The sequence below is a fragment of the Arachis stenosperma genome, chromosome 7, assembly GCF_014773155.1.
Source record: "Arachis stenosperma cultivar V10309 chromosome 7, arast.V10309.gnm1.PFL2, whole genome shotgun sequence".
Classification (NCBI taxonomy): domain Eukaryota; kingdom Viridiplantae; phylum Streptophyta; class Magnoliopsida; order Fabales; family Fabaceae; genus Arachis; species Arachis stenosperma.
In genome coordinates this window covers 13,879,749-13,895,117 of record NC_080383.1, presented here as the reverse complement: position 1 = coordinate 13,895,117, position 15,369 = coordinate 13,879,749, and the positions used below count along the sequence as shown (strand labels likewise).

Below are 15,369 nucleotides of genomic sequence, written 5' to 3'. Positions count from 1 at the left end.
GAATTGGAGCAAGACAAAAATAATGTAGCGTTTATTATATATATATCAACCCAAAAAAAATTATCCAAGGTTGTGTCATTGAGAAACTAAGCATAATATAGTGGTCACTTAGGTTGTGTTTTGATTTTGTTTCTTAAATAGAAACAGAAATAATGAGAAGATTAAAATAAAATAAAGACGAATTTTTTTTGTTTTTAGACAGAACACTTTTACAACTCTATGTCCATCAGCAATTAAACCTTTAATCTATCATGGAAACATTACTGAACACAGTCCAACAAGAATTTAGTTTGTACTGGTTCTTTTAATTCAAATTCAAAACCTCTAGTGGTAAGACCTCTAAATTTTTGAAAGTTATTAATAAATTATTATGATATATTATATTTATTTAAGACTATATTTTAGATATTTTTATATAAAAAATTTAATAAACTCTTATTTACTATTTAGAGTTTTTACAATTGAAAAATAATGAGTATTTTATATGCATTAATTTAATAAATAAATTTTTAACCTTATTTCATAAATAAAAAATAATTAATCTAATTATCATCAATTTTCATTGAATTAATATTTATTCGAAAATAAATTTCAAGTTAGTAATTAAATGATATTTCAAAAATATTTACTTTATATTTAATTTAGTTTTACATTATTACTTTATTTTATTATTTTATTAATAATTTTACACCGCAAAACAATTAACCCTAACCTAACCACCCCATACCCAACGAAAGAAAAGGAAAAAAATAGAAAGGGGGAAAACAGGGGAAGCTTGAAGAAAGAAAAAAAAAAAAAAGAAAAGAAAGAAAGACAGAGAAGGGAGAAAGGGTTATCGAGGGAGAAGAGAGGAAGAGAGGGTTGTGTCGGGGAAGAAAAGGAGAGGAAGAGAGGTCTGAGGGAGAAGTGAGTTGCGTCGCAGGGGAGAAGAGGGAGACCGAGCCGTCGCGCGACCACCGAATCATCGCGCCGCCACGCCGCCGCCACCGTCGGGCTGCTGTGCTGCCATCGATACGGTTCAGAGAGGAAGGAAGCGCTACGGTGAGGAAGGGAGCAGGAGCCCATCGCGCTCGCTGCAAGCCCGTCGTCCGTGTCTTGTCGCCGCGCTGGAGTCGTCGCCGCCAATGCTGAGCACCGCCGCTGCCGCCTTTGAGGGGAGCCGCCACCATAGCTGGGAAGAACGGAGTAGGGGAGAGGAGGTTTTGTTGATGTTGTGGCAGAGAAGGAGGACGAGACGTGTGAGAGAGAGTGACGCACAGAGGAGAGACCATTCCTCTGCCGCCACCGATCGCTGCCATCATTAATGGTGAGTCAGTTAAGCCCTAGCTATGAGAACCACCATCTCTGAACCCTTATTGCTCTGTAAAATACCCTTATTGTTTGTTGGGGTTTGTCTCAATTGGAGTCACTGGTGAAGGCGTTGCCGCTGCTGGAAGCCAACGTCGAGGCTGTTGCTGGTTCTGATTCTATTATCCTGGTACTGGTCTGATCTTTTCCTTGGGCTTGATCCATTTGCACGTTCTGTTTTGTCATTGCTACAGTTCTCATATTCTTGTTTTAATTCAATTATAGTTTTTGCTTTGTCTTGGATTCCTAGGGCTGTTACACTGGTTAAAGAATATACACAAAATTATGATACTTACATTGGAAGGATTTGATAACAAAGAAGAATCAATGCTATATTGATGCAAGATCCATCCACCATCATGGCTAGTACCACTCTTCTCAAAGCGATATCGTTTCCTCATTCCAATGCGCTGGTTAGTTTTATTGGCCATAATCTCTTTTCCGATGTCTTCACCTTCCCAACAACCCAACCCGATGGTGCGAACCATCCTCAAGCTGTTAGTCGAGAACTTCCTCTTCAGACTAGTGAAGAAATAGAGGTCCTTCCCGTCATAAGAATTTTCAACGTTTTCTTCCCAAATTTCCCATGGATTCTTCTCCGTACCAAACAATTCACCTTCAAGAATGGTTCCATAGTTTGGTAGAGGCCTCCCATTGATTTTGTTACGGAGAAAATCTTGAATGAGTTCTTCATCTGTAGGTTTGAACTTCTTGCTTGCACCTGAAGGCAAATTTGTTGAAGTCATATTCAAGATTAAAAAAGAAAGAAACAAATAATTAAAGAATTAAGAAGATTATTGAAGTGGTTTAATAATGCGGTAGTAGAGTTTATATATTGGACTGATTGAAAAAATAAAAAGATTGAAATATGACAATTTATGTTCGATTTGATTTTGCCTGAATTTGTTTCGGTTCAAAATAATTATGTTATCTTTTTATTTTAATTTTTCAAAAAAAAAAAATCTAAGATAAAAATTACTCTGTTTAATTGACATCAACTATAGTTAAATGTGTCAATTTTTAATATCATATCATCAAAAAATAATTAAATTATATTTTAAATTTAATATTATATCTTCTAATTGAACTTTAAAAGATATTATATGTTATCTTATATTAATAAAATATCTTTCTAATTAACTATGAAAAGATATGAAGACAGAAATTCATAAGGGAAAAGATACAATCACCTGGTTAAAAAAATTATATTTTAAAAAAATTAATAGACAAAAATTATTTTATGTTTAGATAAATTTTTTTTAAAAAATTTAAAATCTTAAAAGCATATTTTAATTCTATTTTCTAAATAATATATAATTTTTTTCAAAAAAAAATTATTTATTTTTTTATAAAAATAATCTTTTTACTAAATAAATCACTAAAACTAACACTTATGCTTAATTTGATAAAATTTTTACATTTCAAAAGTAGCTTATAAAAATTACTTTATAAAATTATCTTTTATGTTTGATAATTTAAATTAAAAATGACTTTCAACAAGCACAAATAACAATAAGTGGTAGTGTGTTTGGTAAAATACTTAGGATTTAAAAATATTATAATAAACATTAGTAAGAATTAATTTTGGATATCAATTAATATATGAGATTATATTAGATTTTTTAATTTTGATAAGTACAAGTCATTTTTGAAAAATTCAACCTTAGATACTTTAAAAAATACTCATATATTTTAGGACAATTTACGTTGATAAACCAAAGCTACTCAAAAATTTCCTGAATCTCCCGAATTCAAAATCGTTTCCATTTACATTTCTATATAAATTGAATTTATTGAATTCGAATTATGTAAAGACTCTATTTATTTATGAGTCGATTCTAAATTTATTTATTTATTAAAGATTTTATTTTCAGAAATTATTTTATTAAAAATAATTAAATCAAATTTTGATAATTAAAATAAAAATTCTACTTAATTCTATAATTATTGGATATTTTTCTATATATAAATTATAAAGCTTAGTAGTTATAAAAGAATAATGATTTTATATGATTTAGTTTAAATAATTGAGATTTTAGAATTTAATATTTTAAGTTTTATGAATAAAAAAATTAATTATATTATCTTACATTTTAAATTAAAATATTTGATTAAAAGTCAAATAACAAATTGATATTAATTTTAAGAGATTAAAATAGATTTTAAATTAACACAATATACCCTAATCTTCTTCTGTTTTTATTTCAAAACATTTGTTTCCCTTCTTTTAGTTTGTTTTGTGTGTGTGGTTTTGGGTTTAGGTAGCAGAGGCAAGTCATTAGAGAAGTACATCTATATCTTTTTCTAATTTCTTATGCTGATGGGATATAATGCACTGTTTTGAAATTCACCTAAAATTTTATTTTGATCTGTTTAAGCTGTTTTGCTTCATTTTATCTTTTCGTTTTAATTCAATTGTTGTTTTTGTTGCTGAGACCGTTGCATATGGTTATGTTGTTTGCTTGCTTTATTGGTTAGTTAAATTATAAACTGTAGATCTAGCATCATATGGTTATGTTACCTTAGCTTCCTAATAATTGTGGTTAACAGGTTATAGTTGTGTCCTACTTATTGATGGAGGGAAAGAACTTTTAAGATTTTCAATTAAAAGATAAAAGAACTTCTCAATTTATGGGAAAAATATGCTCTTTTTATTCTGTGTTCTACATTTTTTATCTGCATGGTCGTTTTTTGCGAGGAAGAGATTTTTTTAGGATTTATAAGTGAATTTTGCACATTGATGATTTGAATAAATTGTGTACTGTAATCTTGCAATCATTGGGGTTTTGACCACTTATTTTTTGTGTATTTTGTGTATCTCTATCTGTAATTTCATGATCACATGATTCTATTATCGTTATTAAAATGATTCTCCTCTTCATTATGTTTAACCCACTTTTTTTTTTTAAAAATAAACTTTATAGATAATTTTCGTTGATAATGGGTTTCAATTCAGTGTATAGGAGCTTGCTTGCAAGATATATTCCCCCAGGTATTGCTCTTTACCTTTAAAATTTGAAAATATAATTGAATTATGGTAATCTATTGTTGGATTTTAAGTATAATAATTGCCACTCTGTGATCTGGTGTTATTTATTCTGTATTCTAGCTGCAAATTTTCAATTGTGGATTGAATACATTCAAATAATTAAATAATTAACTAATTAAAAAAAAGGAAATATTATTAAGTGATGGACATTCTATATGCATGTTAAACAGACAGTAACTGCATGTTTTTAGATAAATGAGTAGCTTTATATGTTGAGATTTTCACCTCAAAATCGTTACAAAAGACTACTAATTTCACCTGAACAATTTCTGATATTAGTTGGTTAATACTGTGATTGGTTCCCTTCCAAATTTTCAGAAACTAACATTGGTTGTTTCCATTTACATGAAAACAAGCTTGAAAGAGTTCTTTTAGCCTATGATTGCCAAATTCCTAAGTATTTTTGTGTGCATTAATCTGTGCATGCGACCAACATGTAAGTATGTCTCTTTCAGGATTCCAAAATGAACACTCTGGCCCATCATTTTAAAGAATTTTTGTTCATACCAGAACACTTAAGGCGGTGGCTATTGAAAATCCAAATGATGCTGATCAAGCTGCTGAAATTGTTCTCAGTGAATTGCACAGAGACTTAATATTGCCACTACCATGGAAGAGGTATTTCTGGTAGCTTCTCCTTAATATGCATGTATAATGAAATTGGAATGGCTTCGTTTTCCATGGGATATTGGTCTTTTTCTCTATGTATGTGCTTGGTCTGCAAATTGATAGTCTAATTGTACTCTTCACAGGTCATGAGAAAGAATTATGCTTTTAATTTATTGTTGAAGTATCATTATGCTTTTAATTTATAAAAGTATTGAAAATTATTCTAATTGTTTCTCTTCATTAGTGATTCTAAGATTTTTAATGCAAAGTGATAAAAAAATGAATAAATGAAGTATTAATTAGTGTCCAAACTCCAAATTATCAAATTTATTGATATTTTATAAATTTATTCTCTGATTAAATATTGATATTTTTTTAAGTTTTTAGAAAGGATTAGGAGGCATATATGAAAGGGACGTGGCGTTCGCTACTGCCATTGAAGATTTTGGAAGTAACCATAATGATTTTCATTTTGCTGCTTTAGGAGATAAACTTCATATTCTTTCTTTCTCAACTACAACTAAAGATCTTTCTTTCAATACTAAATTAAATTGTGAACCTTTGATATAATCAGTACTAGAGAAGTTCAGTTGGAAATATGCTATTCTTTTCTATCTCTAAATGGAAATGATTTAATTATCAGCCTCAATTTTAAATCATTCCATGCTGTGGACATATGGAGTTTATATATGAATTGTGTGAGAAATGCTGCTATAGTTACATCATTTTGTTTAGGATGCCATCTAATTAATAATGTTTCCTTTTTTGGTGTTCATTATTTTTGTTTTTTATTTGTTTGTTTTAAAAATACAGTTGATGCTTAAAATTATTATAATGACACAAATATGCATGTGTATAGTCAAAAACAGTATGCTTTATTTATTGCAGTTGGAAATTCAAGAATAAATCAAAGACTCGACAAAAATTCAAGACTGAAATAGAGTATTTGCTCTTAAAATTAGGAACCTGGCAGTTCTCAAATAAACTAGTAATTGGACGGGATTTTGATTCAAATTCAAATTGGAAATGGTTTTATTCCAGGACTTGCAGCTGCATTTTTATTGTTAACAAGAAGAGAAGATATGAGAGAGCGCGCTGCATGTTTTGAAAGGGGGAGTAGTTGGCACCATATGAGGGAAAGACTTCCTCTTTCGATGTCGCAGAGAAGAGAAGAAGAAAACAACAATGGTGAAGAAACAAAGAACGATGGAAGAAGGAGAAGAGGGTGGCGACGACAGGGACGGTCACAGAGAAGGATGCCAGATCGATAGAGAAAAGAAGAGAAATGAGGCGACGGTGGTGATGGATGCCACCGCCGCTGTTGGATCCGTAGAACTGTGTCCATTTACCTATCAATCGGCATTATGCAGAGTTATCCATTTGAGGTTAGTTGTGTAACGTTTAAATGCATATTTTAAAAATCAGATCATTACTTGATTTCTTTTATCTCTCTCTTTCTCTCTTTCCCTCTGTGATTGAGGCAGTTGTGGAGTATACACAAATCAATTTGTGGTTCAAAATACCTAGACATATCACCAGTGAAAAAGTAGGAGGAATTCACTGGTGATGGAAGCAGTAACTGACAGAGAAGATAGAGAATGTGTATTTTCGACCTGTAGAAAGTCCTAGTCCTAACCTTGCACACTTTGCCCTTCTTCAGAGATGGTGTCAAGCTTTGGAGGGAATAAATTGAAAAAGCTAAATCAGCTCTGGCTAAGGATGAGGCTGAGCTTTCAAAATTGAAAAAAGGAGAAAGCACACTTAAAGATATTGTGCAACAGCGAAGCGTTATCCTTTTTCTTTCATGCTGCTCATGACTGACTCTGAACTTGAATGTAATGAAAAACAGCTGCCAGATGCACCAGACAGGACACCGGCTGCCAATATTAAAGGTGGCTGAAGCATTGCATTTTTAGGTACTGCTTTTCTTTGTTATTTATTGTTCTTTCTGCTTTTAAATGATCCCACTATACATTAGGCTTCTCAATAACTAAGCAGAATATTATTTTGATGGGCACCAACACAGGCACTGTCTAAGTCTCTAAGACATTAACTGTAGACGAACTGCTTTATTTAAAGGAGGAGTTTACACTTTTGGAGCCAAACAAAAATGGAACCATTAGCGTAGAAAACATCAAAGCGGTTAGTTTTGTTTCAAATTCTTTTTATATACTTGGTTGAGATGATTGTGTTTGCCATCTCACAAATCTGACATGGTCAGGCCTCGATGAAAAACGCAACTAATGCTATGGAGTCGCACACTATTGACTTTTTTGGATCAGTAAGTTCTATGATTTAACTGTACAAATACTTCCATACAATATATAAATAGCATTTGCACCAATAGTGCTCGCTGATTAAAATGAATTTGGGTTAGAGCTTAATGCATTGCAATATAGAAGGATGGATTTTGATGAGTTTCGTGCAGCTACACTCAGTGTTCATCAACTTGAAGCACTTGATCAAGTTGAAGCACTTGATAGTCACCCCAAATATATTGCAATGCATTAAGCTGCAATATGTTGTACCTTTAACAAGTCTTTCTTCTAATTATTGTTGGATAATGCAATTTGAAGACAATTGTAAAATCTTTTTAATTAGTAATTTAGGACACGTTTTGTTTTTGTAGCTATAATAATTAGAAGAAAGACTTGTAAAAATAGTTGATGGTGTGAAAGGTACAACATATGTGATGCTTCTCACATCATGAGTTAGTCTGCCACCAGTTTTTTAAATTGTGCTCCCTTTGTCATTAAGCTTCTCACAGCATCTCAATTTTGTAAGAGATACTGAAAAATATTATGTGATGTTTCTACTGTTTTATTTTAGTGTGATCAAGTATTTATCATATTCTATTTTAGCGTGAATAATTTTTTGCTCATAAATTAAAAAACTGAAAGATAAAATAGATTTATGAAAGAGAATTTTTTTTGCACTAACCCATATAGAACATGTGTTTTCCTTTAAACAAAAATGCCTTCTACTGAATATTTGCCACCATAATTTTCTTTGCTGTTGGGTTAGTGAAAGAGAATTTTTTTGCACTAACCCATATAGAACATGTGTTTTCCTTTAAACAAAAATGCCTTCTACTGAATATTTGCCACCATAATTTTCTTTGCTGTTGGGTTAGTTAGTGTATGTTGTAGCCTTTTTTCATGGGATCAGAATTTGTATCTTCTGTTTGATACTAATTATATCTAGATGGAAGATCAATTTGTAGTTTACTACTTGAAATGGCATAAGAAACTTATAAATTGGCTGTTTGATCACTGATTTTATGTTTCTTGGAAGATCAATTTGTAGTTTAGTTTACTATTTTATATTTGCATTTTGGTGTTTGATACTAACAGAGATATTTATATTACGAATTTTATTTGCAGATTCCATGATGCAAATTCCATGTCACTTGAGTTTAGTGTTCTTAAGGATCTCATTGAGATTTTAGAGAGCAAAAGTAGCCTCATTGAAGAGGCAGGGAGCTTGCAATGTCTCCAATCAAATTGGTAGGTATTGATACTGCTTGCTATATTAGCCAGTAGTATCTAAGACTTATTTTTTCATTTGAGATATAGCATCATATGGTTATGTTACCTTAGCCTCCTAATAATTGTGGTTAACGGGTTGTAGTTGTGTCCTACTTATTGATGGAGGGAAAGAACTTTTAAGATTTTCAATTAAAAGATAAAAGAACTTTTAGGATGCCATCTAATTAATATGTTCGTCTGATCGTATACCAGCAAGTACAACTAAATTTTGTTCCTTTACTAAAAAAAGTATTAATTGGAATATAAAAAATGCTTAGAATTCTCTGTAACTCCATAGCATCAATAAAAAAAATACTGAATGAGAAATTTCAACAATCTATGTCCCACTATCAAAATACTGAATGAGCATTTTTTACAATTTATGTCCCATTTATCAATTTTAACCTTTTTTTTCTTTAAAATATATAATTGTGCTAGAAGAATTGATATATGAAAAGAAGAAGACTCTTTCCTAATAAAGTAATTTCAGAATTAAAGCTTTTAAGTTATAACAAAATTAAAAAAAAAGAAATGAAAGAATTTTGTTTTACTAATTGATTGAATCTAAGAATATTTTTCTATTTAGCATCTGTATGTTTCATTTTTGTTGAAAGAAGAAGAATTTATTATTCTCAAGTCAAATCATTTTTTTTATCTACACTCTTCAATAAAAATTCTTTTATTAGTACTTAATTACTATTTTATGATTTTAACATACACTTAAAATAATGTGAATTAAAATTAACTTTAATGTTTTTATTCATTTGTTTGCTAGTTACGTTTTGATGTAACTTTTTGGTAAAAAAAGCTTAGATTTTGGAGGATGTCCATTTTTGCTTCAAAAGAGGTTAGTATTATATATATTTTTTACTTTTATAGTATTAATTTAATTAACTAAATTAATTGAAAAAGTAGTTTTTTTAAGCTATTATTTTTCTTTCCATCCTCCATGATATACACCAAATATTAAAAGGCACAACATATTATATGGTGGATTTAATTAGTAAAAGGCATAGAAAATAATAGTATTTTTTAGAAATCAAGATATAAAAATGAAAGAGATCCTTAAGAAGGTTCATCATTACAAAAGAACTTGGAAGAGATTCAGATTTGAAAAAAAATGGGCATCAAGTATGTATGCTGGTAGGGGGTCGGTGGGTCGGTCTGTAGTGATTAGATGATTTTGAGGTTGCAAATCTGTGATTGTTTGTTTGCAGGGTCGCGGTGATGAAGTGATTATCTGTTTATGGATAGTTTTTCTAGAACAATTGATGTAAGTCATGTAACTGTCTTTTTTTTTTTGTTCTCTTAGTTTAGGTTATCTTTTTGTATCAATTTGTCAGTTGGATGTATTTTGTGGAACTTATTTTAATAACTTCCTTTTAGTTTTCGTAAATTGAACTTATAACAAAAAGCGTGGAAATAATTTAAAAATATATATTTGTGTTAAGATATGTAATAAAAAATCGTGTCTTTAGATATGAGTATTTGTATTTGTCTTCTACTTTTAACCGTTATTGTTTTTTTTTTTTTATACTTTACTTCTCATCTCAGTTACTGAATAGATAATAATTTGAACTATGATTATTTGGCATCTTGGCTAAAGGGAGCTAATTAAAATAATAAATCTACATTTGATGCTAACTGCCAGTAAAAGTACATCAGTAAGCATTTTGTGTAAATGGTATCTATATTAATTATATTTAATTAAAGAGTTTTTTATCTTAAAAGAAATATACATAAATTTATAGAGTTGTATCATATCGTGCAAGTTATCAAAAAAATAGTTTTATGACTGTTTTTATTTTTCAAGATGTTTTTTATTTCAACTTTTAAGTACAAATTAAATAGAAATTTAATTATTTAAAAATAATTTTTTCCTTTTGATTCGGTATTTATACTTATTTAATATTTCATTCTCTAATTGCTTTACAGAGTGGTTAATGACCTTATGCAATAATTTATATATAAATAATTCATATATAAAAATATTTTTAGATAATACATATTGGTATAAATGTGATTTTATAAAATTAATTATGATTAAAAAAATTTATTGTCATATAATTAGTGTTAATAATATTAGTTAAAATTACATTGAAGTGAAATTTATTAATAGGATATAATTTATATATTTTTTTTGTATTTCCTTTTAAATTTATTTTTTACAATAAAATGATATATTTAAAAAATAGATATTATTTTTATGGTTTAAATATTGCAAAAATATAATTTATAATTACAAATTTTAAGGATATTTAGTGTTAAAATTTTGTGTGTAAGTGACAACATTGAAATCATATTTAACTTATGTACAAGAATATGCCTAAATAACAAAGATTATTCACATTGGATCTAAGTTACGATAGTTAAGTAACATATTAATGCATATAATATTGTCTAATTTATCTAAAAAATAAAAAAAAATCAATGAAACGAATTTTAATAGACATTTTTTTTAAAATATTTTTTAATCTAAACAACATTTAATCAAATAATTTTTTTAATATAAATATTTTATTTAAGATGGTACAAATTATAAAAGTTTGTCTAATGTAGTATAAATTGGTTTTAAAAGATAGAATTTTAAGATTTTATTTTAAAAGAAATAAATAAGAAATAAATACTCCTTTAGGTTGATAAAATAAATGATTAAGTATCATTTAACTCACAAAATACTTAAGAAATCATTGTAACTTATGAATACGAAAAAATTTGTAACAAATTATATATATAATAAGTAAAATTTAAATGTTAATAAAAATTATCAACTACCAAATAGGCAGAGATCCAAAAAACATGTGAAGATTAGATCGCATCAAAATTATTTGTTTTTCATTGCTTCAGTAATTATAAATTAATATTTTTTATTAATAATAAAAATCCTTCTTATATAATGACAAAATGATATTTGATCTCATATCTAATTATTTTTTGTTTTTAATTTTTTAAATTTTAAGATTTGAGTATGTGATGACCATGATTTATATTACTATTATTTTTATAGGTAGTGTTTTTGTCTTTCTATCTGTAGATATTATATAAAAATCCTCTACTGAATAATTAAACAAATAAATAAAATTTACTATCTTATTTACTATCATAGAAAATAATAAATTAAATATTTTTTATTTTATTCAAAATTTTGGTGGTAAAAAAATATTATAATGAAAGATATGATATATTTATGAATTTATTAGTAATAAATATCTAAAAATAACATATTCAGTAATTAAGTTTTGTTATTCTTGCTATATCTATATCTTTTATAATAAATACTATTTTAACATTTGTATTTTCTTAACAATTATACAAAGATTTTGTTATTAAATTTGTGATTAATTAATTATTTATATATTTTTATAAAGGTGTCAAAAGTGTTTAGTATACGAATAGTATTTTTTATGTGTTTTGTATTTTAATTAATATAATGATTTAATATTAAAATATTAACCTCTTTTATAATAGTTAATTTTACCTTTTCATAATAGTTAATTTATCTATTTTTTAAAATTTAGTTACAATGTATTTTAAAATATTTCAAAAAAAATTATTAACTAAATTAAATATCAGTATAACAAAAGAGGTTAATAATTTAATTTTTCTATATATACTAAGTGTTCATACCCTGGCCCAATGCTAAGGGCCCAGGTCCAACCAAATGGCCTGATCCGATGATTAAGCCTAGCAAAGCACCGACCTCCACTCAAGAAGTCGGTGTCAACCACGACTTAGTATGAAGAAGTCGGTTATGAGATTAGCTGGCAGATACACACTCATTCAAATGAGTAACTGCCCCGAAAATCTCTCTAACCACTTCATAAAGCCATATCTTAACCTCCCCAAGATAATGGGACGGTTAACACCCTAAAGATACGGCACTACACCAACGGTGGTTATTGGCTCACCACTATAAGTACACTGACACCAATCAGGTATTCCTAAGCCCAATACTCTCTAGACCTGCTCACACCCTTGCTAACTTAGGCATCGGAGTGTCTTTGCAGGTACCACCCCCCATTCCTGCACGCGAGCAAGTCGGACGGGGCCTCCCGAGTTGCAGACACACCCGGAGTTCTCCTCCTTCATACACTTGGGCCATCAAACGTCATCCATCTTATTAATCTCCGGTTACCCACCGTAACATTGGCGCCGTTGCCGGGGATCCGAGAGATCATCCATTGATGGCGGATAGATCCCACGAAGAAGTCCGTGCGGAAACAGATTCTGAAGAAGAAAATCTGGACGCAGGCAATGCGGACTTAACCCTCCACCAAGAGGTTAACGATCAACTGAGAGAGGGCACCTCCGGGGTAAAAAACCCGAAGGCAAACCCCTCAGACGAGCGAGAATCGGAAAAAGGCGGACCATCTCACGTGACTGAGCTAATGGGGTTGGTCCACAGCCGCCTGGAGCAATTGGAGCAAGAGCGGGAGAAACAAAAAGAAACTGAAAGGTACCTCAAAGAGGAGATGGAACGGCGAAAAGAGTTAGAAAGAAAACTCTTACAGCCGGAATCCTCCCTCAAGAGTCACAACTCCCGCGACGAGCAAGAAGACCCAATCTCGGGTGCAGAAGATCCTTTCAGCGAGGACATAATGAGGGCAAAAGTTCTGAGGAACTTTAAAAGCCCTGATATGGACCTCTATGATGAAACCACGGATCCAAAGCACCATCTCAGCAACTTTAAAAGTCGGATGTATCTAGCTGATGCCTCCGACGCTACGAGATGCAAGGCTTTCCCGACCACTTTATCAAAAGCAGCGATGAAGTGGTTCGATAGCCTTCCCCCGAGATCTATCACTAGTTTTGAGGACCTCTCAAGGAAGTTTTTGATGAGGTTCTCAATTCAGAAAGACAAAGTGAAACATGCACCGAGCCTCCTGGGAGTAAAACAGGAGGTCGGAGAATCTTTGCGAGGCTACATGGAAAGATTCAATAAAGCATGTTTGGAGATCCAAGACCTGCCCACAGAGGCAGTCATAATGGGGCTAGTCAACGGGCTCAGAGAAGGTCCCTTCTCACAGTCCATATCTAAAAGGCACCCCGTTTCTCTAAGTGATGTACAAGAAAGGGCGGAAAAGTACATCAATATGGAAGAGAATGCGAAGTTAAGAGACCTGAGTTGGCGACCCGGACCCCCTCCCTCATCCAAGGAGAGGGAAAGGGAAGTCAAGAAGAAGGAAGAACTCGGTCTCGAGAGGCCCAGAAAATATCACTCTTATACTCCTCTAAAAACTTCTATAGTGGATGTATACAGAGAGATTTGTCATACTGAAAGGCTGCCACCCCCAAGACCTATTAAAAATAAAAAAGGGGGAAGCCGCAGCGATTACTGCGAGTACCATAAAATATATGGTCACTCCACCAACGACTGTTACGACCTTAAAAATGTGATAGAAAAGCTGGCCAGAGAAGGTCGGCTCGATAGATATCTCATGGAAAGGTCGGACACCCATGGAAAGAGGAAGCGAGATGACATGGATAGAAGAGACCCACCACCGCAGACTCCAGAGAGACATATTCATATGATCTCAGGAGGATTTGCGGGAGGGGGTCTCACTAAATCCTCTCGCAAAAGACATCTAAAAAGGGTCTACCAAGTCGAGGAAGAGACACCCGACTTCCCCACCATCTCATTCACAAAAGAAGATGGGCAAGGGATAATCCCCGGGCATGACGATCCCGTGGTGATAACTATGATCCTAGCCAACGCCCATCTCCACAGAACCCTAGTAGACCAAGGAAGCTCGGCGGACATCCTTTTCAAGCCCGCCTTCGACAAGCTAGGGTTAGATGAAAAAGAGTTGAGAGCCTACCCCGACACCCTATACGGATTGGGGGATACGCCAATAAAACCACTGGGATTCTTACCCCTTCACACCACTTTTGGAAAAGGGGAAAAATCAAGGACTCTGAGCATAGACTTCATAGTCATAGATGAAGGGTCAGCCTACAATGCCTTAATCGGCAGGACTACCCTTAATCGCCTCGGAGCAGTGGTATCCACTCCCCACCTTTGCATGAAATTTCCGACTTCAGCGGGAATAGCAACGGTAAGAGGAGACCAAAAATTGGCAAGAAAATGCTACAATGAAAGCCTAAACCTAAGAGGAAAAGGCAAAGAAGTCCACACCATAGAGCTTGGTGGCACAAGGGCCAGAGAAGAGCTGCGACCCCAACCGGGAGGAAAAACCGAGGAGATACAAGTCGGAGAAGAGGACGGAAAAAACACTCACATAGGAGCCAACCTAGGGGAAACCCTAAAACAAAGGTTGGGTGAACTCCTGAAAGCTAATTCTGACCTCTTCGCATGGAAAGCCTCCGACATGCCCGGGATTGATCCCGAGCTCATGTCCCACAAGCTCTCGGTTTACCCAGGATCCCGACCTGTACAGCAAAGAAGGCGCAAGCTCGGCCCGGAACGAGCCCTAATAGTGGAGGAACAAGTACAGGCCCTCTTGGAAGCCGGCTTCATCAGAGAGGTCAAATACCCAACATGGCTAGCCAATGTAGTGTTAGTCAAAAAACAGAACGGCAAATGGAGAATGTGCGTCGACTATACCGACTTGAATAAGGCCTGTCCTAAGGACCCTTATCCCCTACCGAGTATTGATACCCTGGTAGATTCCAGCTCGGGGTATCAGTACTTATCATTCATGGATGCCTACTCGGGATATAACCAAATCCCGATGCACGAACCCGACCAAGAGAAAACGTCGTTCATCACACCCAGAGCCAACTACTGCTACGTGGTCATGCCATTCGGATTAAAGAATGCAGGAGCCACATATCAAAGGTTGATGAATAAAGTGTTTTCTCCTCATCTAGGCACCC

The 15,369-nt window shown here is 32.4% G+C and overlaps 1 long non-coding RNA gene across 10 annotated transcripts; it reads left to right on the top strand.

Moving 5' to 3' along the window:
* The first annotated feature begins 771 nt into the window (after nt 1-771).
* On the top strand, nt 772-10,013 carry LOC130941242 (uncharacterized). 10 transcript variants are annotated; one of them, XR_009070584.1, is made up of 10 exons: nt 772-1,477; nt 1,598-2,047; nt 4,272-4,339; nt 4,852-5,014; nt 6,047-6,390; nt 6,490-6,921; nt 7,032-7,147; nt 7,227-7,286; nt 8,389-8,511; nt 9,750-10,013. It is a non-coding gene; the product is annotated as an uncharacterized LOC130941242 (long non-coding RNA). The 10 variants fall into 10 exon arrangements; XR_009070586.1 differs by having other exon boundaries at nt 9,308-10,013; XR_009070591.1 differs by lacking the exon at nt 9,750-10,013 and adding an exon at nt 5,894-5,947 and having other exon boundaries at nt 4,907-5,014; nt 8,389-9,248.
* The last annotated feature ends 5,356 nt before the right edge of the window (nt 10,014-15,369 follow it).